This window comes from Heptranchias perlo, chromosome 3, assembly GCF_035084215.1.
Source record: "Heptranchias perlo isolate sHepPer1 chromosome 3, sHepPer1.hap1, whole genome shotgun sequence".
NCBI classification, from domain to species: Eukaryota; Metazoa; Chordata; class Chondrichthyes; order Hexanchiformes; family Hexanchidae; genus Heptranchias; species Heptranchias perlo.
In genome coordinates this window covers 100,608,173-100,632,871 of record NC_090327.1, presented here as the reverse complement: position 1 = coordinate 100,632,871, position 24,699 = coordinate 100,608,173, and the positions used below count along the sequence as shown (strand labels likewise).

General features: G+C 46.8%; 1 protein-coding gene across 15 annotated transcripts in view; it reads right to left on the bottom strand.

The window, feature by feature from the left end:
- The window catches only part of LOC137318255 (cAMP-regulated phosphoprotein 21-like), a 455,290-nt gene extending 444,274 nt beyond the window's left edge, over positions 1 to 11,016 (bottom strand). For 7 of the 15 annotated variants that reach the window (XM_067981189.1, XM_067981224.1, XM_067981218.1 and 4 more), the window contains exon 1: positions 10,861 to 11,016. The gene's annotated coding sequence lies outside the window, so the exon portion shown is untranslated. The remainder of the gene's footprint in view (positions 1 to 10,860) is intronic. The other 8 variants (XM_067981238.1, XM_067981212.1, XM_067981232.1 and 5 more) reach the window with 2 other exon arrangements.
- Positions 11,017 to 24,699: the final 13,683 nt, after the last annotated feature.

Sequence of the window (24,699 nt, the reverse complement as noted above, 5' to 3'; positions counted from 1 at the left end):
AATGTTTGAGAGATATATTAAGGTTCTATAAAACTGCAAGTCTTTTCATTCAAAATACTTCCCAATTTTCTAGTGCAGAAAAATATAGTTAAAAAAGATCTTGTTTGAAACATTTTCCATGGAGGTCAGACACTAACCTTTTCTTAAAAAGAATCAAACAACATTCATATAGATATAATCAAACTCTTGTATAGTGAATTAAATTACCTGAGTTCCATAAAATTCAATGAGACATTACAATCTATTGCAGATGGGGTTTAATTAAAAATGGATAAACAGTAAGGGAGGACAATTGCACACATCTTCATTATAAGATGGGGGAGTACTATGAACAAAGAGAGGTCGATATTTACTTGAGACTGGGAATCAGGGTCCAAAGCAGGCAGCAATCTGCCTGAACGCCTGGAGCGTGAGGCCCAAGAAATTTTAACTCCCGGGCCTCATTTGAATACCCCGAAACTGACTCCCACCTAAAGCCAGCAGGACTTACATCAACGCAGAGGGCGGGAGTGGAAAGTTGCAAGAGGTCAGGCCACCGCCGGGGACCCACAAAACAGCTGCCAGCAAGGTAAGCGAGGAAGGAGTGGGAATGGGAACAATCACGCTCGGGGGTGGGGTGGTGTTTGCGGGAGGAGAAGCCCAAGGTATCCTTGCAGAGCCAGGGAAACAACTGCTGCTTCTTCTGGCCCACAAAGATTCCACATAAAAAGAAGTTTTTTTTTCAAACCTTGGCCTCTTCTGTCCACTCCGTGGACTCCCATCATGGTTGAGGTGTTGGGGTTGGCCCTGTGCAGGCCTCCCGAATGCGGAAGTTAAAATGCCATCGCAGCACCGATGACATCATTGGACTGCGACTTTAGGATTTTAATTCAGCCCCCACCTATCTGCAGCGGGAGCTTCAGCCAACTTCAGTCGACGCCCTGTAACGGTGCGGCCTCAGATCGGTAAAAGGACTCAGATGATTTTAACCCCTCCCATGCGCTGCTCCCGCACAACCAGGGGTGGGGGGGGGCGGTTAAAATGGACCCCAGAGTCTTCCCCGAGACCATCGTTTCTTTTTAAGCTTGGTATACCAAGGGGGCATTTTTAATCTCCATTGATTTCATAGGGAGGGTTGTAAAACCGGCATTGCACCCGATCCTGTGGGTTTCCCGCCTGGTGAGGTAGTTAAAATTACACCCTAAATCTTTGTTAAATGCATGAGTTGGCTGTAATCACAAGTATCTTATCTACCACTTCCAAAGTAAAAAAAAATTAAGGCCCCAATATCAATGGGGAGGGTGCGGGGGAGCCCAATAGCAGGCAGTGAACCCAGCAAGGTCGGGAATGTGGAGGCCCTACCGATCTTAACAGCAGGGCCTCATTTAAATAAATGAATTCAAAGTCCCACACCTGAACCGGTCAGATTGACAGCCTGGCCGGAAGGCGGGAGGTGTAACTTGCAGCAGGAGCCACGGCCAGGGGCCCACAGGAACAATCCCCAGCAGTTAGTGGGGAGGTCCAGCTGCAATCAAGGAGCCTGGCCGTGATCGGTGGTGGTGGGGGGGCCCCAAAGCTTCCTTGAGAGGCCCGGAGGTGCACTCCTGCCCCATGAGGAAACCTGAAAAATAAATGTTAAAATTTACCTTCTGGACCGAGATCCTGATGACATCATCACCTGATCTGCATATTTAAAATAGGACCATGGTTCCTTCCTGTGGGTGACTTGCTCATCTGCTTAAAAGAGCAGGTTAACATGAGGACATGGCAGGAAGGAAGCGAGGGGGTAAGTGACTCCCGTTATTTTAAACAGCAACCCCCCCTCTCCCCTGCCCAGTTTCCACCAAGTTAAAATCAGGGCCTAAGTTTCAGTGTCCTTTGCTGTTAAATTTTCAGCTTACAATAATAGAATGTAGTGGGCTATTTAAAAGTATGTGTGGGAGGTTTTGCTGGGGAGCCAAGTAAATAAAAATTGCCATGTCGCACTGGGGTCCGGGCATTGTGTTACTAAATGGGTCCAATATGGAGACCAGCACGGTTCTGAGTTAAAGTTTAGATTGGTGCACAGAACTGGTTGTGTTAAGTCCGGTACCTCTGGTCCAGCTCCCAAATTAAACTGTACTAGACCTGTGCTGGCACTCACTTCATGTCTGGCTCCTGGTCAAATTTAGGCATAGGTTCCAATGGTGCCAGGTGAGTTAGGCTGTTCTGCCGTTCCATTCTTCTCTTTTTATGACTCCATGCCAAGCAACTTGAAAACAACTTCTCAGAGTATGACGTGACAGAAACAAGTCAGTAGACCAACAATATGGAAGTACAGCAGTGCAAATAGACGTTCAGCTACAGATCGGAGGAAAAGACTCCAGTCCAGACTGCCAAATGTGGGCAGCAATTTGAACAAGAAATACACCCCTATCCCCTATGCTTTTCCTTTCTCTTGAAGATTCTTATAGTATGATATTACAAAGCAAATATTAAGGGAATAAAATAACAAAGGTTTGAGAGTAAATGCTTTATGATTAAATTCAGTCGCTGAAATTCACAACGGAACCTTACTGCCAAAGATTTAAACTAACTGAAACTTCCACGGACAACATTTTGTAATGAATTGCTGGATAAAGCAGCCACACCCAATTACAGTCCCATCCCCTTCCTTTTTCCTGAGGGCACAACCTACATCCAACCACTCTCAACCATGATGTAGTAATGCAGAATATGATGCCCGAACAAGCCACGAGAGCTAACTGCAGTTGTGATAAATAATAGCAATATGAAATATATGATACATATAACTGCACAAATGTCAAATGCATTCCAGGGGGCTCTATCAGTTCCTCAAGACTGATAGTTATTTGCATCGGTGCTACTTACACATTGATGAGTTTGCACACCTGCAAAATAATTTCCATAATGGTATGCTCCGCTAGATTTATTCAACAAATTGTATTCAGGAATGGTGAAACAATTGATAATCTAACACTGTATCCCACATCTATGATGAATAAAACATGAATTAGTATGATACAGCACAGAAGGAGGCCATTCAGTACATTGTGCCTGTGCCAACTCTTTGGTAGAGCTATCCAATTAGTCCTACTCCCCTTCTCTTTTCCCCCTGGGCCTGTAAATTTTTCCCTTTGAGTGTTATCCAATCCCCTTTTGAAAGGGACTATTGAATCTGCTTCCACCACCCTTTCAGGCAGTGTATTCCAGATCATTACAACTAGTTACGTTAAAAAGTTTCCTCATGATGCCTCTGCCTCTTTTGCCGATCACCTAAATCTCCGTCCATTGGTTACCGACCCCTGGGAACAGTTTCTCCTTATTTACTCTGTCCAAAATCATGAAGGGTTTTAACACCTCGATCAAAACTCCTCCAAACCGTCTCTGTTCTAAGGAGAACAATGCCAGCTTCTCCAGTCTCCCCACATAACTGAAGTCCCTCATCCCTTGTGCAATTCTAGTAAATCTCTTCTGCACCCTCTCTAATGCCTTGTCCTCCTTCCTAAAGTGTGGTGCCCAGAATTGAACACAATACTCCAGCTGAGGCCTAACCAGTATTTTATAAAAGGTTTAGCATAACTTCCTTGCTTTTGTGCTCTATGCCTCTATTAACAAAGCAAAGGATCCCAAATGCTTTTTTTATTAAAAAAAAGCAGCCTTCTCAACTTGTCCTCCCACCTTCAAAGATTTGTGTACATACAGCCCCAGGTCTCTGTTCCCGCATGCCCTTTAAAATTGTGCCATTTAATTTATATTGCCTCTCCTCATTCTTCCGACCAAAATGCATCACTTCACACTTCTCTGCGTTAAATTTCATCAGCCATGTGTCGTCCATTTCACCAGTTTATGTCCTCCTGAAGTCTGTTACTATCCTCCAAATTGATTACTACATTCTAAGTTTCGTGTCATCTGCAAACTTTCAAATTATACCCAAGTCCAGATCATGAATATATATCAAAAAGAGCAGTGGTCCTAATACCGACCCCTGGGGAACAACATTGTATACTTCCCTCCAGTCCAAAAAACAACCGATCACTACTCTCTGCTTTCTGTCCCTTGAGCCAATTATGTATCCACACTGCCACTGTCCCTTTGATCCCGTGGACTTTAATTTTGCTAACAAGTCTATTATGTGGTACTTTATCAAATGCCTTTTGAAAGTCCATATACACAACATTAACCGCACAATCCTCAACAACCCTCTCCATTACTTCAGTGCCTGTGCTACTCATTCAATTAGTTCAACATTTCAAAACAAAACAAATCAGAAAATCATTTTCAGAAATCAAGTATCTTCACACAAGTATCTTAAGCAGAATCTGAATTAATGTTGATTCAGAACTACAGCTTTATTGCAGGATACAACATTAGCCCATCAGCAGTGTCTTTCTTTTTCCTGCTGATAATTGTATCAGTTACTGGACTGCAGTACACTCACCCTGTATGATTGATTGCTTACAGCTCTGCAGCAGACATCACCCTGTTCTACAGCACTTGTAGTGCTGTTTATAGAAATTCTCTATCAACCTCTGGTATGCAAGCCAGCTTTGCTGTATTTATTTCAGCTATCCTTTCCATCTACGCTCCTCGTCTTTGACATCAGAAGGATGGTACAACACGGCACTTGCATTACACACACCCCAGGCCTGGACTGCAGAAATGCGCTACCTGCTAAAAATGTGAAATGACTGCCTATATAGCCCGTTTACCACAGATGTGGCCAGAACACCAGTGTTGTATTTACAGAGGTGTTTAACACCAAATGAGAGTAAACTGAATCAAATAATAAAGCACCAGTCCACAACATGAAAGATCTGCCCAGACCCAATTACCAGATAATAACAGCCATTAAAAATGCCAACCTGCAGCTTGAACAGCACACAGCTTTTAAAATAAATCAGAGAAACAAATCCAGGCCCAGCTCACCATCCTGGAAAACTAAAATAACAATGCAAATTCAATGTTCCATTCACATTATTACTATCAACAGCCTGAACAGCACAAGCCACAATGAGGCGCAAACACCTGCAAACATGACTTGCACTCAGACATCAACAGGTGAAATAAGCTGGAACTCTCAAGAAGCGTTTCATGTAAAGTTATAAAGTACCATCGGCAAAACGGGTACTAGAGCCCAGTAGTTATGGTACTGCACTGGCATTCCAGAGGTTGAGAGTTCAAATCCCATCATGGCAAGTTGGAAAATTGAATTTAGTGAAATCTAGTAATTTGTGGGCTGGCACCTGATAAAATAACCATGAAAAGCTGCCAGGTTGTCGTTAAAAACCCAACTGATTGGGGAGGAACCTACCACCCATATGCGGTCTAGCCTCCATGTGACTCAGTTCCACACTACATAGTTGACGTTTGATGCCCTCTGGGCAACTAGGGTTGGGCAATAAATACGGCCCTGCCAATATCACACACATTCCGACAACAAATTTTTTAAAAAGGCATATTAGTTCTCAGGCATTGAGTGATGCGCTCATCAACTATTATGTAACATTGATATATATGGAAAATATACCAACCTGCTTAAGAATTATTTGTGCACAGTGCTGCTTTCATATTTCCATAACCTACTATTAGTGCACAAGAGATGGCACAATATAGGCAACAAGTACCTAATATGCCAAAGATACAAAACTAAAATTGATGTAAGACATTGGAGAAAATTTAGAAAACATTTTAGCGTGTAAAAGGGTAGCCAGTATCCTGCATTACAGCCAGCAACTATAATGCATGCACGTGAAAAGGAACACACCCAGATGCAGTACCGACATTAGAACATGTCTCAATATATATGCAAATAAATTTCCAGAACAAAGTTACAAAACAGTAAATCACGTTTTAGAGTCAGAATTTATGTTTAGCATGACACAAAACTGGAAAAGTGAAAAATTACATTTTTAAAAATTATATTCTACACATGCTTATATGGTACTGGACTAGCAACCCAGAGGTTATGAGTTCAAATCCAACATAGCAAGATGTGAAATTGAATTAATTAAATCTGGTAATTTGTGCACAAACACCAGAAAGTGACCGTGGAAGCAGCAGTGTTGTTGTAAAAACCAAATATTGATTCTGGAGATGTGGGCATTGCTGGCAAGGCCAGCATTTATTGCCCATCCCTAGTTGCCCCGAGATGATGACAGTGGGCCTTCTACTCGAACCGCAGTGTCACAACCGCAGTTTGATACAACTGAGCGACTTGCTAGCCTATTTCAGAGGGCAGTTAAGAGTCACGTTGGTGTGGGACTGGAGACACACAGGCCAGATTGGGTAAGGATGGCAGATTTCCTTCCCTGAATGAAGGAAGCTGGGGTTTTGCGACAATCCAACAACTTCATGGTCACCTTTTTAAACTGGGCTTTTTATTTTCAGATTTTTTTTTAAAAACTGAATTCAAATTCTCAAACTGCCACATTGGGCTTTAAACTCTCATATATTAGTCCAGGCCACCAGGTTACTAGTTCAGTAACATAACCACTGCACTAACATAACTAAGGCTTACTATTGTCCTTCAGGAAAGGTAACTTGCCATCCCAATGACTCCAGTCCCACAGGGCAACTAGCAATAAATGCTGCCTGGCCAGTGTTACCCACACCCCGATAATAAATAAAATGTATTAGAATTGATAAACATTATTAAGAATTTTGCATTGTTGAACAACCCATTTTTTCCTCCTGCAGAAAAATGAATTACCAAAGTAGATATAAAGTACAACAACATCATATATATATATATATATATATATATATATCACACCTTTAAAAATAGAAAAATCTCGTCATGTCAAAGCACAGCCCTTCCAGCACGGAGGAAAAGAGAAACAGATACCAAGGATTTCTAGGACCATTTTATTGGACCATTAGCTCCATGAGAGCAAAACTAAAGGCTTATTTCTCTCCCAAAGTAAAGAAAATACACTTGCCACGTGCCAATACCGCATTTTGGGAGCTGGAATCTGAAACAATCAACCCCAAACCCAAAAGTAAAATCAGGAAAGTTGAATTTCTCTCATATAAGTCCACTCTACTGGATAACGTGTAACTAGATTCACTTTCTCAATGCGGTCATCGGTCCTGCTAACACTGTATGAACTATGTTGGAGCATAGGTTTTCCCCTCATACAACACATAACAAAATTTCACTCACAATACACAAACTGATGAGACAGCACTGGCATAACATACGGTCCCACTCATACTGTGTGTCGGCACGAACTGCCTCTTACATTGTCAGCCGTGGCTCAATGGCAGCACTCTTGAGTCAGAAGGTTGTGGGTGCAAGTCCCACTCCAGCAACTTGAGCACAAAATCTAGGCTGACGCTCCAAAGCTCTCCAGCGGCTGGAGTCATACCGAGCACAAAGGAAGATGGTAGTGGTTGTTGGAGGCCAATCATCTCAGCCCCAGGACATTGCTGCAGGAGTTCTTCAGGGCAGTGTCCTAGGTCCAACCATCTTCAGCTGCTTCATCAATGACCTTCCCTCCATCATAAGGTCAGAAATGGGGATGTTCGCTGATGATTGCACAGTATTCAGTTCCATTCGCAACCCCTCAAATAATGAAGCAATCTGAGCCCACATGCAGCAAGACCTGGACAACATCCAGGCTTTGACTGATAAGTGGCAAGTAACATTCACGCCAGACAAGCGCCAGGCAATGACCATCTCCAACAAGAGAGAGTCTAACCACCTCCCCTTGACATTCAACGGCATTTCCATCGCCGAATCCCCCACCATCAACATCCTGGGGGTCACCATTGACCAGAAACTTAACTGGACCAGCCACATAAATACTGTGGCTACAAGAGCAGGTCAGAGGCTGGGTATTCTTCAGCGAGTGACTCACCTCCTGACTCCCCAAAGCCTTTCCACCATCTACAAGGCACAAATCAGGAGTGTGATGGAATATTCTCCACTTGCCTGGATGAGTGTGGCTCCAACAACACTCAAGAAGCTCGACACCATCCAGGACAAAGCAGCCCGCTTGATTGGCACCCCATCCACCACCCTAAACATTCACTCCCTTCACCACCGGCGCACTGTGGCTGCAGTGTGTACCATCCACAGCATGCACTGCAGCAACTCGCCAAGGCTTCTTCGACAGCACCTCCTAAACCTGTGACCTTTACCATCTAGAAGGACAAGGGCAGCATGCACATGGGAACAACACCACCTGCACGTTCCCCTCCAAGTGACACACCATCCCGACTTGAAAATATATCGCCATTCCTTCATCGTCGCTGGGTCAAAATCCTGTGGGAGAACCTTCACCACACGGACTGCAGCGGTTCAAGGCAGCGGCTCACCACCACCTTCTCAAGGGCAATTAGGGATGGGCAAAAAATGCCAGCCTCACCAGCGACGCCCACATCCCATGAACAAATTAAAATAAAGTACTGAGGGAGTGCAGCACTGTTAGAGGTGCTGTCTCTGGAATGAGATGTTAAACCGAGGCCCTGTCTGGCCTCTCGGATGAATGTAACAGATTCCATGGCACTATTTTGAAGAGCAAGGGAGTTCTCCCCAGTATCCTGGCCAATATTTATCCCTCAACAAACATCGCTAAAAAACAGATTATCACACTGCTGTTTGTGGGACCTTGCTGTGTGCAATTTGGCTGCCATGTTTCCTACATTATAACAGTGACTATACTTCAAAAGTACTTCATTAGCTGTAAAGTGCTTTTGGATGTCGTGAGGTCATGAAAGGTACTACATAAATGCAAGTCTTTCTTTGGTCTTCTGTAACACTCACACCGACAGCACTGGCCACTCATACAGATCATAAACCACAAACCCCACTCATACTGGCAACACTGGCCCCTCATACAGAACATAACCCACAAACCCCACTCATACCAGTAACACTGGCCCCTCATACAGAACATAACACACAAACCCCACTCATACCAGTAACACTGGCCCCTCATACAGATCATAACCCACAAACCCCACTCATACCGGTGACACTGGCCCCTCATACAGATCATAACACACAAACCCCACTCATACCAGTGACACTGGCCCCTCATACAGATCATAACCCACAAACCCCACTCATACCGGTGACACTGGCCCCTCATACAGATCATAACCCACAAACCCCACTCATACCGGTGACACTGGCCCCTCATACAGATCATAACCCACAAACCCCACTCATACCAGTAACACTGGCCCCTCATACAGATCATAACACACAAACCCCACTCATACCAGTAACACTGGCCCCTCATACAGATCATAACACACAAACCCCACTCATACCAGTAACACTGGCCCCTCATACAGATCATAACCCACAAACCCCACTCATACCAGTAACACTGGCCCCTCATACAGATCATAACCCACAAACCCCACTCATACCAGTAACACTGGCCCCTCATACAGATCATAATCCACAAACCCCACTCATACCAGTAACACTAGCCCCTCATACAGATCATAACCCACAAACCCCACTCATACCAGTAACACTGGCCCCTCATACAGATCATAACACACAAACCCCACTCATACCAGTAACACTGGCCCCTCATACAGATCATAACCCACAAACCCCACTCATACCGGTGACACTGGCCCCTCATACAGATCATAACACACAAACCCCACTCATACCAGTAACACTGGCCCCTCATACAGATCATAACACACAAACCCCACTCATACCAGTAACACTAGCCCCTCATACAGATCATAACCCACAAACCCCACTCATACCGGTGACACTGGCCCCTCATACAGATCATAACCCACAAACCCCACTCATACCAGTAACACTGGCCCCTCATACTGAACATAACCCACAAACCCCACTCATACCAGTAACACTGGCCCCTCATACAGAACATAACCCACAAACCCCACTCATACCAGTAACACTGGCCCCTCATACAGATCATAACCCACAAACCCCACTCATACCAGTAACACTGGCCCCTCATACAGATCATAACCCACAAACCCCACTCATACCAGTAACACTGGCCCCTCATACAGATCATAACCCACAAACCCCACTCATACCAGTAACACTGGCCCCTCATACAGATCATAATCCACAAACCCCACTCATACCAGTAACACTAGCCCCTCATACAGATCATAACCCACAAACCCCACTCATACCAGTAACACTGGCCCCTCATACAGATCATAATCCACAAACCCCACTCATACCGGTGACACTGGCCCCTCATACAGATCATAACCCACAAACCCCACTCATACCAGTGACACTGGCCCCTCATACAGAACATAACCCACAAACCCCACTCATACCAGTGACACTGGCCCCTCATACAGAACATAACCCACAAACCCCACTCATACCAGTGACACTGGCCCCTCATACAGATCATAACCCACAAACCCCACTCATACCAGTGACACTGGCCCCTCATACAGAACATAACCCACAAACCCCACTCATACCAGTGACACTGGCCCCTCATACAGAACATAACCCACAAACCCCACTCATACCAGTGACACTGGCCCCTCATACAGAACATAACCCACAAACCCCACTCATACCAGTGACACTGGCCCCTCATACAGAACATAACCCACAAACCCCACTCATACCAGTGACACTGGCCCCTCATACAGATCATAACCCACAAACCCCACTCATACCGGTGACACTGGCCCCTCATACAGATCATAACCCACAAACCCCACTCATACCGGTGACACTGGCCCCTCATACAGATCATAACCCACAGCCGCACTCACACTGACAGCACTAACCCCTGATGAAATAACATACAGCCCAGCTCAAGCCGGCCGGCCTGCACTGTCCCGGGGCCGCCAGCTCTCCGCCCTCTTCCACCCCCGCTCCCGCTCCCGCTTTCTTACCGCGGTGCCGCTCGCCCGTTCCGCTGCTTTCTCGTGGGACCCGGCGCGCTCTGGCTGTGCTCGCTCCCGCCCTGTGCTCGCTCCCGCCTGTCAGTGTGCGCGCCGCACCAGCAGCTCTGGAATCTCGCAGGAAGTTTGTCCTCCAGTCCGCTCACACACGCGCACGAATCCTCTGACGGGGCGATGGGGCGGAGCTAGTGAGCGAGCCGGCACCGAGATTTCAATGCAGTGCGCCTGCGCGCGGAGAGTACTCCCCCCGGGAGTGGACGGTGCGGAGGTTCTTTTGATTGACAGGCACGCGGTGGTTCCGCGTGGACCTGGACTGCAGTTGAACAACATTCGTGCGCCGACCTGTCGAGAGTGGAGTGGGCCCAGGGTTGGGTTTTTAATGTTTGTTGAGAACGTCTCTGGGATTCCTCTGCACAAAGTGCGGGGAGGAAATTTCCCCCCTAGACTGAAAATACTTCCGTTTTCTCAGTTTGAACAAAATAAACATATTTGAACTGGGTTGGTGATTTCTCACGAATTCTTGGCTCATGCATCAACTTGCTGATATTCCTTTGCTCTTCAAGTCTCTGGTTATTGGTGCTGAAGAAAGTGATGTTAACCTGCCTCTACTACATACCCGCGAGGGGCAAACGCTTGAATCCAGAGTTCATTTCACAAGTGAAGGGAAACAAAGAAAGCCACTAAAACAAATGGAATAAATGCTGTATTCAATTGGTTTGCAATATTTGCATTCCATACCTAAAGAACGGTCTCAATTATATTTGGTATTTTAACTATTTTTGTTTACTTATATTATTTGTTGAGATTGAGTTGGATCCAAGATGACACCTGGGGATGGGAGATTGGAAACAAGCGGATTTTCTGTGGCAGACTTGGTGAATCAATACCTGTGCAAGGAGCTCTGCACCCTTAAGGATGCTAATGCTATTGATTGGACATTACACCAAGGAGCTGGAATTGTTCCCACTGAGCTTCAGGTAACCCTGAAAGCTATTGCCCTAATAGGTATGGTGGTCCCTGTTTGACAAGCGAAATGAATCTTATCAGTGCTGTGTGCTGTTAAGCTGCATGATTTTACTCCTACACACACTTAGTATCATAGAACTTTATAGCATAGAAGGAGACCATTCAGCCCACTTACACCTGTGCCGGCTCTCTGAAACAGCTTTCCATTTTGTCCCATTCCCTGTTTCACCACTGTTTTTGGTAGGGCAATCCATGTCCTAACAATCATCTGTGTAAATAATTATCTCCTAGCCTCTTCAGTCTTTAGATGATTTTAATTATGTCCTTTGGTCATTGACACACTGATCAGTAGAAATAACTTTCCCCAATTTACCTTATCAAAACCCATCATAATTTTGAACACTTTAATCAGATCTTAAGAATCCCAAAGTGAGCTTTTGCCAACCTCACTTAATTTCTCTTGACTTAGATAAGTGGCATGTTTCCCTACAGGGAGAGAGCTTGCGATCCATATCAAGCAAACAAATGACTTAAGATAGATTTCTTAGTCATGGGCATTATCATCAATGGCATATAGTTTAATTCTTATGGGGCTTTTTGAGGTCTCTATCTCTAAGTGCTCCTATCTTGTCCTTGTGCCAATAAATGATTTGAGAATACCAAAATGGTACAGGTAGATTAGATGGATATGCCTGTTTTTAGCTTACCTATCTGAGGAAATTGTTTAATATCAAACTCTTTCAATCAGAAGAAACCAACATGATGAAGTTTACTAAATGAACAGCCAAAACCGTGCAAGTTGGCAATTATGAGGTGGGTCACAGTTTAAATGGAGAACAACAGGCTAACTGGATGTACAAATGTATTTTTGTATGTCAGATACCCAGCTATTTTTTAAAAAAAGTAGGTGGGTTGAATGTATGGGAAAAATGGTGATTCTTTTTTACTCTCCTATTCCAGTTTTCTTTAGTACCTCTATTAGTTTGATCCAGTTCACACTCTCGTAGGCTTTTCAAAATCTATAAAGCAAATGTGCACCTCTTGATTATGTTCTATAATCCTCTCACACAGAATTCTCACTATGCCCATTGTTTCTCTTGTTCTACAACCTCTGTGAAACCCAAAATGACCTTTGCCAAGACATGGTTCTGCTTTAGCTCTTAACTTTCTTGTGATTAATCCGAGCAGAATCTTTGAGGCACGTGGAATCAAACTGATGGTACGAAACTTATCACATTCACTAGCATTTCGCGTTTTTCTCAGAGGTATCATGATTATTTTCTTGAAATCATCTGGCCATTCCCCTTTCAAGTATATGGCTTTACATCTCATTCACCAGCCTACACACCCACCACTATGGCTGCAGTGTATACTATCTGCATGATGCATTGCAGCAACTCACCAAGGCTTCTTCGGCAGCACCTCCCAAACCTGCAACCTCCACCATCTCAGAAGGACAAGGGCAGCAGGTGCATGGGAACAACAAACTGCAAGTTTTAGGGTAGCAGGTGGAGAGCCAGAACCAAAAGTTATTGGAAGAGGAGTGCAGCAAGGATGCTGTCTGTCACCTGTGTTGTTCAATGTATTTGTAAAAGCAATGGTAAGAGAAACGCTTAATCGGGTAGGGGAAGGAGTGAAAGTTGGAGGTCAGCTCAAGAAAGCTGTCAGATTTGCTGATGAGTAAGTCTTGGTAGCAAGTATCATGAGTTGACTGCAAATGTTGATAGACAGCCTGAATGCTGCAGCAATGGATTATGGAAGGAAGATTAACATGGGCGAGACCAAAATTGTGAAAATTTCTAAGAATGCAGGTGAAAGAGTAAGCATTTTAATAAACAAGGAAACAGTTGGATCAGGTGAGACAATTTAAATACCTGAGAAGTAGAATGACTGAAGTTGGCAGATATGCCAAGGAAGTGGAGCTAGGATTACAATAGAAAAAGTTGCATTTAATAGAAGGAAGCGAATATTGACTGGACAATTGAACAGATAACTGAAGAAAAGATTGCTGAAGAGTTTGATATAGGGTGTGGCATTGTATGGTACTGAAACATGGATGCTGAAAAAGGAGAAGGTCAGGATTCTAAAGAGCTTTGGAATGTGGATTTGGAGAAGCCTGGAGAAAGTAAAGTGGATAGACAAGAAAAGTAATGAGGAAATGTTGCCAATGACGCAAGAAGAACATAATTTAATTGATGTCATCAGAAAAAGGCAAATGAATCAGATTGACCATGTGTTCAACAATTGTAAACAATTTTACAACACCAAGTTATCGTCCAGCAATTTTATTTTAAATTCACAAGCTTTCGGAGGCTTCCTCCTTCCTCAGGTGAACGTTGTTGGAAATGAAATCCTCGAAATGAAATCGCATTTATACATCACAGAACAATGCTTGGTGATTACAGACAGTTTTTTCAACTGCCCGTTGCCAAGGCAATCAGTGTGCAGACAGACAGGTGTTACCTGCAAGGTCTCCGAATATCCAAATCACCAAAAAAAAACAGAGATAGAGAGGTAGAAACATAGAAAAGACAGCAACTGACCCGTATATTAAAAACAGATAACATTTGTTCGCTGGTGGGGTAACGTGTAGCGTGACATGAACCCAAGATCCCGGTTGAGGCCGTCCTCATGGGTGCGGAACTTGGCTATCAATTTCTGCTCGACGATTTTGCGTTGTCGTGTGTCTCGAATGCCGCCTTGGAGTACGCTTACCCGAAGGTCGGTGGCTGAATGTCCTTGACTACTGAAGTGTTCCCCGACTGGGAGGGAACCCTCCTGTTTGGTGATTGTTGCACGGTGTCCGTTCATCCGTTGTCGCAGCGTCTGCATGGTCTCGCCAATGTACCATGCTCTGGGGCATCCTTTCCTGCAAGGTATGAGGTAGACAACGTTGGCCGAGTCACAGGAGTATGAACCATGCACCTGGTGGGTGGTGTCCTCTCGTGTGATGGTGGTATCTGTGTCGATGATCTGGCATGTCTTGCAGAGGTTACCGTGGCAGGGTTGTGTGGTGTCGTGGACGTTGTTCTCTTGAAGGCTAGGTAATTTGCTGCGAACGATGGTCTGTTTGAGGTTGGGTGGCTGTTTAAAGGCGAGTAGTGGAGGTGTGGGGATGGCCATAGCGAGGTGTTCGTCGTCATTGATGACATGTTGAAGGCTGCGGAGAACATGGCGTAGTTTCTCCGCTCCGGGGAAGTACTGGACGACAAAGGGTACTCTGTTGGTTGCGTCCCGTGTTAGTCTTCTGAGGAGGTCTATGCGATTTTTCGCTGTGGCCCATCGGAACTGTCGATCAATGAGTCGAGCGTCATATCCCATTCTTACTAGGGCGTCTTTCAGCGTCTGTAGGTGTCCATCGCGTTCCTCCTCGTCTGAGCAGACCCTGTGTATTCGCAGGGCCTGTCCATAGGGGATGGCCTCTTTGACGTGGTTAGGGTGGAAGCTGGAGAAGTGGAGCATCGTGAGGTTGTCCGTGGGCTTGCGGTAGAGTGAGGTGCTGAGGTGCCCGTCTTTGATGGAGATTCGTGTGTCCAAGAAAGAAACTGATTCTGAGGAGTAGTCCATGGTGAGCTTGATGGTGGGATGGAACTTGTTGATGTTATCGTGTAGTCCCTTTAGTGATTCCTCGCCGTGGGTCCATAGAAAGAAAATGTCATCGATGTATCTGGTGTATAGTGTTGGTTGGAGGTTCTGTGCAGTGAAGAAGTCCTGCTCGAACTTGTGCATGAAAATGTTGGCGTATTGGGGTGCGAATTTGGTCCCCATGGCTGTTCCGTGTGTTTGGGTAAAGAACTGGTTATCGAAGGTGAAGACATTGTGATCCAGGATGAAGCGGATGAGTTGTAGGATGGCGTCTGGAGATTGGCTGTTGTTGGTGTTGAGTATTGATGCTGTCGCAGCGATGCCGTCATCGTGGGGGATATTGGTGTAGAGTGCCGAGACGTCCATCGTGGTGAGAAGTGTTTCTGGTTCAACTGGTCCGTGGGTACTGAGTTTTTGTAGGAAGTCTGTAGTGTCGCGACAGAAGCTGGGGGTTCCCTGTACGATGGGTTTCAGGATGCCCTCGATGTATCCAGAGAGGTTCTCACACAGGGTTCCGTTGCCTGATACGATAGGACGTCCGGGTGTGTTGGCTTTGTGTATCTTTGGGAGGCAGTAGAAGTCCCCCACGCGGGGAGTACGTGGGATGAGAGTGCGTAGGATGCTTTGAAGGTCTGGATCGAAGGTCTTGATCAGTTTGTTGAGCTGGTGGGTGTGTTCTTTGGTCGGATCTGCGGGTAACCGTCTGTAGTGTTCCTGGTTGTCCAGTTGTCGGTATGCTTCTTTGCAATAGTCCGTTCTGTTCTGTATGACGATGGCTCCTCCTTTGTCTGCTGGTTTGATGACGATGTTGCGGTTGGTCTTGAGAGCTTTGATGGCGTTGCGTTGAGCTCGGGTGACATTCTGGACTGTCTTCTGAGTGCGGCTGATGAATCTGGCATTGACGCATTTCCTGACAGCTTGAGCATACATGTCCAGCTGAGGGCAGCGACCCTCCGGAGGAGTCCAGTGTGACTCTTTCCTCTTCGGTTGGTGTACCGCGGATCCCTCTGTCTGCTGTTCCAGATCGTTGATTGTCTCATTGGGTTCACTGCTGAAATCTTGGGGTTTGTGGAAGTAGTCCCGGAGCCTCATTCTCCTGATGAATTCCTCTGTGTCCGCCGCGAGACTAGTGGGGTCCATTTTGGTAGTGGGGCAGAAATTGAGCCCTCGGCTGAGAACTTCGATTTCGTCTGGTTGAAGGGTGTGGTCGGACAAATTGACGATAGACTTCCCTGTGGTTGTAACCGTGGTACCAGGGGAAGCTTGGTCGATGCTGGTGGTGATGCCGAGTTTCGCAAGCTTCCTGCTCTTGGTTTTCATGTAGGCAGCATAGTTCCGTTGCCTCGTCTGTCTGGCGGTATCTCGTAGCTGGTCTGCTGTGTCCTGAGTACAGGTTGAGAGTATGGACTCTATCTTGGTTTCGAGGTTGCGGGGTCTGCTGTAGAGTTGGTGTATGAGATGGTTGCGGAGTGTGCGAGAGGTACGGCGGCAGAGTCTCTCAGCGTAATCCGAGTTGTATGTGGACTTGAGTGGGTTCGTGATCTGTAGTCCTTTCGGGATCTTGTCTGCTTTCTTGCAGCTCTGTAAAAACTTGATGTCTGTGTCTATATGCGCGATCTTCTTGGATATCCTTTCCACTGTGTAAAATTGTTTACAATTGTCAACCTCAGTCCATCACCGGCATCTCCACATCATGTGTTCAACAAAGATGGGATGCTGAAAGAGGTGTTTGAAGAGCGGATGGAAGGAAAAAGACCAAAAGGGAGGAAAAGAAGGATGCTTCTGGATCATCCAAATAATGGGAGATCATATGGAGAATTGAAGAGAGAAGCACACCATAGAGTTGTTTGGAGAAGGGGGAATTGAGCAGGAACCTGCCTTAGGCAGACCACTGATCATTACATAGACGCAGAATTACATAGAATGGACAGCACAGAAACAGGCGATTCGGCCCAACTGGTCCATGCCAGTGTTTATGCTCCACGTGAGCCTCCTCCCTCCCTACTTCATCTAACCCTTTCAACATATCCTTCTATTCCTTTCTCCCTCATGTGTTTATCTAGCTTCCCCTTAAATGCATCAATGCTAGTCACCTCAACTACTCCTTGTGGTAGCAATTTCCACATTCGAACCACTCTCTGGATGAAGAAGTTTCTTCTGAATTCTCTATAGGATTTATTAGTGACTATCTTATATTTATGGCCCCTCGTTTTGATCTCCCCCACAAGTGGAAACATCTTCTGTATATCTACCCTATCAAACCCTGTCATAATCTCAAAGACTTCTATCAAGTCACCCCTCAGCCTTCTCTTTTCTAGAGAAAAGTGCCCCAGCCTGTTCAATCTTCCCTGATAAGTAAAACCTCTCAGAACTGATATCATCCTTGCAAATCTTTATTGCACCTTCTCCAGTGCCTCTATATCTTTTTTATAATATGGAGACCAGAACTGTGCACAGTACCCCAAGTGTGGTCCAATCAAGCTTGTATACAAGTTGAACCTGAGAAAGTTTTAATGGCATTCCCACATTACAATGTGGAAGGAGGCATCTTTTATGTCTATAGCCACATGTCATAATGAACAGACAAACAAAGGAATTAAGAGCGGGAGTAGGCCATTCAGCCCCTTGAGCCTTCTCTGCTATTTGATAAGATCATGGCTGATCTGATTGTGACCTCAACCCCACTTTCCCGTCTACCTACGATAACCTTTAACTCCCTTGTTAATCAGGAATCTATCCAACTCAGCCTGAAAAATATTAAATGACTCTGCCTCCACCGCTCTCTGGGGAAGGGAGTTCCACAGACTCACGACCCTCAGAGAAAAAAATTCTCCTTATATCCTTAAATGGGAGACCCCTTATTTTTAAACTGTGGCCCCTAGTCCTGGTCTCTCCGACAAGAGGAAACATCCTCTCAGCATCTACCACTTCTAGTCCCCTCAGGATCTTCTATATTTCAATAAGATCATCTCTCATTCTTCTAAACTACAATGTATACAGGCCCAACTTGTCCAACCTTTCTTCATAAGATAACCCCCTCATCCCAGGAATCAGTCAAGTGAACCTTCTCTGAACCGCCTCAAAAGTAATTATGTCCCTTCTTAAATAAGGAGATCAAAACTACACACAGTATTCGGGGACGCCGAGACTGACACCCGACAAACGGCTGGTGACAGAACTTTAACAATAAGCACTCACAATAGCAAATGATGTTAACATGCCTTGCCATCTTCACCACCTCAACATCTGTCATCATACTTAATATTGCCTACTGTTCTCTTGCAGGGACTTCAGCGACTGCTGTGACGGCGGAGGGCGATTCCTCAGAAGACCTGCCGGCCTCTGAGGGGGCACCGTCACATCTGAGCGAGCCACCCACCAGCGCAGATACACACACCTCGGTGGGTCGCCGTCCTCAGTTAGTTGGGGTTGCACATGGTGAGTCACCACACGCAAGTGAGCACGAGTAGACATTGGTGGCAGGGGCAGCTGTGGAGAGTCTGCATCAGTGGGTGCACTCTTCTCCAGGCTCTGCTTCGCTGGACACAGATGCTGAACCCTGGAGGCCATCCTTTTAAAGGAGAATGATCCAGGGGCAGCAGCACATCTGCAAGGTGCTGGAACAGGTGCCACGCGCACTCTCCACAATCGCGCAGAGGATGGAGGAGTCCAACTCCTGCATGAGTGGAATGGTGGCACAGGTACAGGAGGGGAATCCAATCCAGCCAATTACTGCCCCATAAGTCTACTCTCAATCATCAACAAAGTGATGGAAGATGTTGTCGACAGTGCTATCAAACGGCATTTATTCACCAATAACCTGCTCACCGATGCTCAGTTTGGGTTCCGCCAGGACCACTTGGCTCCAGACCTCATTACAGCCTTGGTCCAAACATGGACAAAAGAGCTGAATTCCAGAGGTGAGGTGAGAGTGACTGCCCTTGACATCAAGGCAGCATTTGACCGAGTGTGGCACCAAGGAGCCCTAGTAAAATTGAAGTCAATGGGAATCAGGGGGAAAACTCTCCAGTGGCTGGAGTCATACTTAGCACAAAGGAAGATGGTAGTGGTTGTTCGAGGCCAATCATCTCAGCCCCAGGACATTTCTGCAGGAGTTCCACAGGGCAGTGTCCTAGGCCCAAGCATCTTCAGCTGCTTCATCAATGACCTTCCCTCCATCATAACGTCAGAAATGGGGATGTTCATTGATGATTGCACAGTGTTCAGTTCCATTCGCAACCCCTCAGATAATGAAGCAGTCCGTGCCCGCATGCAGCAAGACCTAGACAACATCCAGGCTTGGGCTGATAAGCGGCAAGTAACATTCGAGCCAGACAAGTGCCAGGCAATGACCATCTCCAACAAGAGAGAGTCTAACCACCTCCCCTTGACATTCAACGGCATTACCATCGCCGAATCCCCCACCATTGACCAGAAACTTAACTGGACCAGCCATATAAATACTATAGCTGCAAGAGCAGGTCAGAGGCTGGGTATTCTGCGGCGAGTGACTCACCTCCTGACTCCTCAAAGCCTTTCCACCATTTACAAGGCACAATTCAGGAGTGTGATGGAATACTCTCCACTTGCCTGGATGAATGCAGCTCCAATAACACTCAAGAAGCTCGACACCATCCAGGACAAAGCAGTCTGCTTGATTGGCACCCCATCCACCACCCTAACATTCACTCCCTTCACCACCGGCGCACTGTGGCTGCAGTGTGTACCATCCACAGCATGCACTGCAGCAACTCGCCAAGGCTTCTTCGACAGCACCTCCCAAACCCGCGACCTCTACCACCTCGAAGGACAAGAGCAGCAGGCACATGGGAACAATACCACCTGCACATTCCCCTCCAAGTCACACACCATCCCGACTTGGAAATATATCGCCGTTCCTTCATCGTCGCTGGATCAAAATCCTGGAACTCCCTTCCTAACAACACTGTGGGAGAGCCTTCACCACCGGACTGCAGCGGTTCAAGAAGGCAACTCACCACCACCTTCTCAAGGGCAATTAGGGATGGGCACTAAATGCTGGCTTTGCCAGCGATGCCCACATCCCATGAACGAATAAAAAAAAGGATCTCCGAGATACTGTCACAGGGACTTGAGGGCATCTCTGAGATAGTGCCGTGGGTAAGTGTGTAAATGTCTGCGATGGAGGCAAGGCTAGCCTCCATCGAGCTTCAAGCACAGCTCAACAATGAATACATTGAGGCCCTGATAACGGCCCTTCGGACTCAGGGTGAGCAACTTTCTGCAGCCTTAAACAGGCAGGCAGATACACTAGCACTGGCCTTACAAGGCTTCACACATCTCCTCCAAACTGTCATCCAGCAGGGTGGTAGGAGTGGTGTGGGCCAGGTCCAGGAGAGGGATGATGGAGAAAGGGGACATGGAAGTGGAGACGCAACTCATAGTGCTCCCACGTTTCACCCGTTGCCCCCCTCTCAACCAGTACCCGCAATGCTGCCTCCTCTACAGGTGGTCGAGTCTGCCCCTGCACAGATATAGGTGGTGCAGTCTTTGGAGGGGCCCTCACGGGCACCGAAACCTAGAGGACGTTGGCCCAAAGCATCTAATCGGTCAGGGCATGGACAAGAGCAACCTGCTACTACCTCTGCTGCAGCCACAGGGGATGCACCACGTAGGAGTAGTAGGAAGCGTAAGGCAAAGGTTTTGTGAGCACAAAGGAGATGCACAAGGGTGTTTGATATTTGGTCATGTTTTTTATTTATATTTGATTTTTTTTAATGGCACATTAAATATTATATTGTCACCACTACTGCCATGTCTTGGCCATTCTTGATTGGCTTGTGCAATAAGTCCCTTTCATGAGGTTCACCATGATAACCCACACTTGATGCCACCCATTGGGTCACCCTACAATGGGTGTATGTGTAGTTGCACGACTATTTTGTGTAGGCGCCTGTGGCGCAGCACTGTGTTGTGTAGCTCCACGTGGCGGAGGTGGACGGCATGCCTGGCGAGGCTGGTGATGTTGCTCGTCCTCGGATGAAGTGATGAATGCAGCCATGGCACCTCCCCACCCCCCCCCACTCCTGATGGTGTGAGTTTGAGGGGGTCCGCAAAGTAGGTAAATGTGTTTGCACAGCAGAGTTTAGGATATAAAGTAATAATTTTGAGTGGAAAGACAAAGGTGTTGCTTTGTCTGAACTTTGTCTGAAGTGACAGTGTGCCCTGCTGCAACAAATGAAGTATTCCCCCCAACTGTCAAAAAATCCTTTGCATCTCCAACTGGCTGCTGGCTGAAACACGTCTGCTCCAACAGGGAGTGTTTCCCACAGCACGGGAAACATGCTGAGGATCCGTCAAAATTGCACCCCTGTCAAAATCTCCAGTCAATGAGGTCTGTCAAGTACCTCAACCAGCTAAATAAGTATCTAAATTATCATCCCGCCGACTTTAATTGCCGGTGGGAGTCCCGCATGCGGGACCTGTTCACGCACCCGAACGCGTCATTGGGGAACCTGGAAGTGAGCGGGTTGGAGCCAGGCTCCAAACCTGCTCCGGGATTCCGCCATTCTCGGAGCCCCCACGCCCCCAACGCACCCGCTCAGCCATCCGAAAATCGGCCCCCTTATGTCCTCCTCACAACTTACTTTCCCATCTACCATTGCGTCATCAGCAAATTTAGCAACCATACATTCGGTCCTTTCATCCAAGTCATTGATACAGATTGTAAATAGTTGAGGCCCAAGCACTGATCCCTGTGGCACTCCACTCCTCACATCTTGCCAACCTGAAAATGACCCATTTATGCCTTCTCTCTGTTTCCCGTTAGCTAACCAATCCTTTATCCATGTTACTATGTTAGCACCTATACCATGAGCTCTTATTTTGTGTCATAACCTTTGATGTGGTACCTTGTCAAAAGCCTTCTGGAAATCCAAGTACACCACAGCCACAGGATCCCCTTTCTCCACATTGCTTTCGTGCGGGGGGGTTCCAAAAATCCGGGATTCCCGGGGCGGGTCTGGAGCCCGGCTCCAACCCACCCACTTCCGGGTTCCCCAGTGACGTGCTGACATGCGCGCGCAGCCCCCGCATGTGGGACTCCCGCCGGCAATTAAAGCCGACGGGGTGCCACTTAAAGTATTTAAACAGGTACTTCAGGTCGTTTACAGACCTGATTGACCTGATATTTTAGGAGGGCTGGGATTTTGAAATGAACTGAGGTTGTTTTCCGTAGGGGAAACACTCCCAGTTCAAATGGATGTGTTGCAGCCATCAGCCTGTGGCAGCTGCAAAGGTCCATTTGACAGGTGTGGGGGAGACCCTCACTCATTGCAGGAGGCCACTCTGTCACTTCGGACAAAGTTTGGCCTCCACCACCCTCCTCCTAACAATAAAATTGACAAACTTCCACACTTACCCCGGTGTCCAGACACATTTACCTACCTTGCGGACCCCCTCAAATGTACATCTTCCGGATGGGGGCCACCGTAGCTGCAGTCATGACCTCCTCAGAGGACGAACAGCATCACCAGCCTCGCCGTCCACCTCTGACACGTGGAGCCCCACAACACAGTGCTGTGACACATCCTGTACAGCAGGAGGGAGGGCACTGGCAGAGAGAGTTGCGTTGCAGAAGGCATTACCCTCGCCACAGGGTCTACAGACTGAGGCTCAGCTTCCTGGACTTCTCTGAGCAGCAGTGCACACAGAGGCTCAGAGTCACTCGACATGTAGTCGTGGACATCTGCAGCCTCCTTCATGCCGAGCTGCTCCCGGCTGGCCCGAGCACCATCTTCTTACCTGTCACTGTCAAAGTCACCACTGCCCTCAACAACTTCTCCTCCGCATCCTTCCAGGGTGCAACCGGGGACATCGCCGATGTCTCTCAGTCGTCTGCGCAAAAGAGCCCTGCAAATACACCTACACCCACTCTGCAGTGACACAATGGGTGGCATCAGTTGTGGGTCTTCATAGTGATCCTCAGGAAAGGGCATTATTGCACAAACCAGACAAGATCTGCAAAGACGTGGCAGTAGTGGTGATAATATAATATGTTATGTGAGTTGATCAGAAATTAAATATAGGTAAACACCATGACAAACCCTCAAACACCGTTGTGCATCCCCTTCATGCTCACGACACCTTTGCCTTACGCTTCCTACTGCACATATGTGGTGCATGCCCTGTGGCTGCAGCACAGGTAATGGCAGGTTGAGTGAGGCTGACCGTGAAAGAGATGCATGAGAGGGTGAGTATGAGATAGAGCCATGAGATTGTATGAGGATTGGGTTGAGTGGTAGTGGCGGGATGAGTACTGGCGAGGTGAGTAAGTGCAGGTAAGATGAGGATGAGGTTTGAGTGGGTATGAGGGGTGATGTGACAGAGTAGTGTTGGCAGTGCAGAAGGAGATGTGGGGTGGGGGCGGTGATGTGGCAGACGGAGTGTAGGGGAAAGAGTAAGTATACTCACTTCGGCTGACCTACTTAGGTGATTGAAGCGCCTCTTGCACTGTATGCAGGTGGGCGATATGTTGGTGGTGCTGGTGACCTCCTCTGCCACCTTGAGCCAGGCCTTCTTGGTGGCAGAGGCAGGCCGCTTCCTTCCGCCCGCCAGGGGGAAGATCTCTGTCCTCCCCCTCCTCCTCACCCAATCCAAGATACCTGGAGTGAAGCATCATTAAACCTGGGAACAGCCTTCCCCTTGGGCTGCTCCATGCAGCATCAGTCAGTGGAGGACTTCCCCTTTAAATAGGGCTCCTCCAGCTGACAGACCTTGCTGCGCATGCGCAGTCCGCCCGCCGGGCAGCTTACCAGCGGGAAGCAAAGGTAAGTGGCTCCAATTAGCCTGCAATTTCGTGCAAAGCACCCCGATTTCACCGGGCGCATTATCCACGCGCCTAGTCGACCCCCCGCTGAGAACCCGCCGCCCTGCTAATATCTAGCCCAAAATATTTGTTCAATTCATCTGCCATTTCCTTATTCTCCATTATTAATTCCCCAGACTCACTCTCTAGAGGACCAACACTCACTTTACCTATTCTTTTTCTCTTTAAATACATGTAGAAACTCTTACTATCTGTTTTTATATTTCTAGCTAGCTTTCTCTCGTACTCTAATTTCTCCCTCATTATTCTTTTAAGTCATTCTTTGCTGTTTTTTATATTCTGTCCAATCTTCTGCCGTGCCACTAATCTTCGAGGAATTATATGCTTCTTCTTTCAATTTGATACTACCTTTAACTTCCTTCGTTAGCCACGGATAGCACGTCCTTCTCCTAGAGTCTTTCTTTCTCAATGGA